The following is a 4,519-nucleotide window of genomic DNA, read 5'->3' as shown; positions in this document are numbered from 1 at the left end:
GCCCCAGGTGTAACTTCCTTTCCAGAGTGTTGAAAATGCACTAGAACTAGACAGAGGTGTTGGGCACACCACCCTGTGCACCTACTGTGCGCTGCTAAATACCATTGAACCACACACATGGAGACAGATCATTTTGCATGGCACAGAAAGTACATTCGGACAAACATGATCCAGGAGAAGCACCCAGCAGAGCCTGGTCCTTGTACCCTTCATGATGGCCAGGCACAATTAGATTTGAACTTAAGGCTCCAGAGTAAGTGAGTACAGCAGGTATGTGTGCTATAGGGTGGCAGCTTGGTACTCCGGGCAGTGGCTAGTGGATCTTCCCTCCTAGGTCAAGCTATGGTCAGCTTGAAGTTCAAGCTTTGGGGTATGCTGGCTGTGGGTACCAGAAGGTGACTTCTCCAACCCATGGTCTCGGGGTATAGATTAGGGAAACACACTTCCCTCCAGCCACTGTCCTGCCTTTCCTAGATACGCCTTGATTTCTAATTCCTCATCCCCACCTAGACAGAGGGAACTTGGGGCATATTGCTACCTTTTCAAAGGAAAGGTCTACACAGCCAGCAGCCACCACAAAGGTGACTGCCACACATGAGTTTGGTCCCTAGCTTTCTTTCTCAGTATTTCTCGTGCCCACTCCCAAGTTCCTGCTGACCAGCCATGTGCTGGCCTAGACTCTTGTTTGTTTGTTTGTTTGTTTTTTGAGACAGGGTTTCTCTGAGTAAGTTCCCTGCCTGTCCTGGAACTTACTCTGTAGACCAAGCTGGCCTCGAACTCAGAAATCCGCCTGCCTCTGCCTCCCAAGTGCTGGGACTAAAGGCGTGCACCACCACTGCCCAGCTTTGTATTCTTTTTTTTTTTTTTTTTTTTTTTTGATTTGTTTATTTAATGTATGTGAGTACACTGTAGCTGTCTTTGAACACACCAGAAGAGGGCATTGGATCCCATTACAGATGGTTGTGAGCCACCATGTGGTTGCTGGGAATTGAACTCAGGACCTCTGGAAGAACAGTCAGTGCTCTTAACCACTGAGCCATCTCTCCAGCTCTCTGTTTTGTATTTTAATGGATCTGTTTCTTGGTCCTTGGCAACACTGAAATGCCTGTGTACAGCAAGGGGCCAGCATTCCTGGGAACAAGTCAGGTCATGGACTCCTCATGTGTTTGACGAAGGTCAGGTGCTGGATAATGGCTACCTCACTGCTCAGGACCGTGGGAGCCACACTCCAGCTCCTGGCAGCCAGCTCTAAGCCACAGCTCAAACTGTGAAGCTGGGGTTGGTTTCATGCTGCCTGTCATTTCAGAAGCCAACGAGCAGAGACAGGTTAACTCTTAAACTGCTGTGTATTCAGAGAGAAGACAGCAAGATGGCTGAGCAGGTAAGAGTTTGTGGCCAAGCTTGACCACCTGAGTTCAGTGCATGAAACTCATACATGAGGAGAGAACCAACTTTCACAAGCTGACTTCTGATCACCATACAAGCACGTGCTGACAGATGCAGGTCCGCACAATCAAGAAGAAAAAGTTTTTTAAAAAAATCTGTCTTCCATCTTATCTTCAGTCAGCAGGCAAGGAGTTATGGGAGCGATCGTCACTGCAGCACTCACCCCAGCCCCGTGGATGAGGTGGTCAGCCACATTTCTACAACCCTGTGATGGCTTTGCCTCTCTCATCCCCTGCAGTCCGACTGTGGTTATCCAGGCTCAGGTACAGGTGATGCTTATTTGATGTTACTTTGTCTGGTTGGTTGGTTGGTTGTTGGTTGTTTTGTCTTACTGTTTATTTTAAGGCAGGGTCAGTCTCACTATGTAGCTCAGGCTGGCCTTCAACTCAGCCATGTAGACCAGGCTGGCCTCAAACTTACAGAGCTAGCTGGTCTCTGCTTCCCCAGTGCTGGGATTAAGGGCCTGTGCTGATACCAACCTTGGACTCCTCCAGGGTGTGTGGACTGGAAGGATTAACTCAGGACAAACTAACCATTACTTGCGTGTATGTACTAAACTGGGAATCAACTCCTTCATCCAAAAGAGAATGTAGGCGTGCCTTTAGAATATAGAATGTGACAGTGAGCCTATCCATCCCTCTGTCCCGGCCCAAGAGGTGCTGCCCTTGTGGAAACTCTAGAGACTGCAGAGCTATGCTTGTCCCTCACTATCCTCCTCAGTGCCACGAACTGCCCTCAGTAGGGTCCCCAGACCTCTTTCCTCAAAGCCCTTAGTAGCATTTAAGTGCTGAATTCTTTGATTTTTTTTTTTTTCTCTTTTTGTCTCTCCCCACCAGAGCTCTGTTCCAGGCCCCAACTTCTTGCTGCCTGCTGAGTCCCTGTGCCAAGTGTCTGTGGATGGTGCCCAGATGTTGCTTCGTAAACACACTTATGCTCAGGCCTGAGTGTGAGTCTCAGTCCTGTTCTTGAGTCGCCCATACCCTGCAGGCTAACTCAAGTCCTCCACACCTCCTCCCACCCTCACTACTCACCCACTAGAAAGCGAGGCCTAGGACACCCCACCCTGGGCCCTCTTGGGAGAGGTTCCAGTGTTGCACAAGTGCTTTGTAGGCTCCAAAAATAATCCAATTTCAGAAGAGGAGAAGGAAGAATAAGAGGGAGGAGAGAGAGGAAGTGACTGAATGCTTTCCTCAAGACAGCCATTTCATACTTATTTCTCTGTTTTATGTTCTAAGAGATCCCCAAAATAAAAGGTCTATTATTTTCTGCTTCATAGATATTACAGTTACAGCATGCCATAGCTAGGTGTGGAATGCATCAGATGTGTGGAGAACTCTGCAAGGCAGGCTCCTTCTCCCAGCAGCTGGGCTTTGGCCGAGGTCTCCTGCCATGCTGTTCTGGCCGCAGAGCCACAAGCGCCACTCTCCTCTGCCCTGATCTCTTGTTGCGCCCTTCCAACCCTCTTCCATCATGGTTAGGCACCACTCGACTTTTCATTTCCAAGTCTGGTTACCGCAGATGCAGAGTGAAAAATGATCCAATAACCCAGGAAATCTGAGCATCTTGGAGCAAAACACAATAACCACGGCTCCGGCTGCCAGTTTCAGCCAGATAGATTAGGCAAGCATCAGTGGCCCTGGGTGACTAGGAAAGGACACTGGAAGGGTCACCCTGTTGGGGAGACAGAGGGAGTCAGTAACCAACTGGAGTAAGTGCCGGAGACTGGGCTGCAGTCACCCCTCCAATCCTGGAAAGGACTGAGATGGGCCATGAATCTGTTCTGCCTCCTGGCCTGGGGTCTTGGGGGTCTGTGAAGCCAGGGAACCATAAGGACTGGCACAAGGAGCAGAGATAGATAGATAGATAGATAGATAGATAGATAGATAGATAGATAGACAGACACTTACAGGTTGTAGTCATGTTGAACTAGCTAGTGCAACAATAGAACTGTTGTTCTTTCTACTAATAGAAAGTCCAAGAGTTCAGCAGTTGTTCGGTTCATGAAGCTGAATAATGTCTCTCCTCGTCTTCAGCATACACCTGCATCCTGAAGTAGGCTCTAATACCAGTGAAGGAATGGATTTGCCAGCCAGATTAGGCAGGCAAAGAGCAAAAGCTTCCCCTTTCCATGTCCTTACATAGGCAAGGGCTGCCCAGATTGAAGGTACATCATCCTATCTTGAAAGATCTGAATTAAAGGTGGGTCTACCCACTTTGAATGATTTAATTTTAAAAAAAAATCCCTCACAGGTGTACCCAGCCTCTTGAGTTTCAGTTAATTCCAGATGTGGACAAGTTGACAACCAAGAATAGCCACCACACAGAGACTTCAGAGAGGCACTACCCAGCCCACAGAATCTGCGCAGGCATCTAGCTTGTGTTCATTTTAACTTAACTTTGCTTTTAAAAAGGATCACATTCAAATAACTCAAATATCATCTCTTGATTGTACACCCTTTGGGATCTGGGACATCTTGACTGAGCCAGGAGTCTTCCAAAGATGTGCCCCACCCTGCCCATTCCCCATGCCCATCTTCCAAGCACATGGCTAGCCATAAGCTTTATAAGCTTTACCCTATGGCCTACCAGGCTCACGCAGGTGGGGTTTTTTTTGTTTTGGTTTGGTTTGGTTTGGTTTGGTTTTGGTTTTCCGAGACAGGGTTTCTCTGTGCAGCCCTGGCTGTCCTAGAACCCATTCTGTAGACCAGGCTGGCCTCGAACTCAGAAATCCGCCTGCCTCTGCCTCCCAAGTGCTGGGATTAAAGGCGTGTGCCACCACTGTCCGGCCGAATTCTTCCCCCCCCCCCCCCCGCAGGTGGTTTCACTTCAGGTTCTGTTTGTCCTCTAGCGTGTGAGTTATTACCTATCTGAAAGAAATACCAGATAGTTCTACCCTAAGTGACTTCACTCCAGGGGAACATTTTGGGAATCAGAAAAGGCAGTTCTGCATGTTTCCTAATGACTGACAGCCCTGTAGATAGTGGCACCCAGCCCCACCCAAGTTTCAGGTGACTGGTGAGATGATCTGGTTATCTGAACTAGAACTCCACCAAACGACCAGGCTTCTTTTTAT

Source organism: Arvicanthis niloticus, chromosome 2 (genome assembly GCF_011762505.2).
Source record: "Arvicanthis niloticus isolate mArvNil1 chromosome 2, mArvNil1.pat.X, whole genome shotgun sequence".
Lineage (NCBI taxonomy): Eukaryota > Metazoa > Chordata > Mammalia > Rodentia > Muridae > Arvicanthis > Arvicanthis niloticus.
This window is presented reverse-complemented; position numbering follows the sequence as displayed.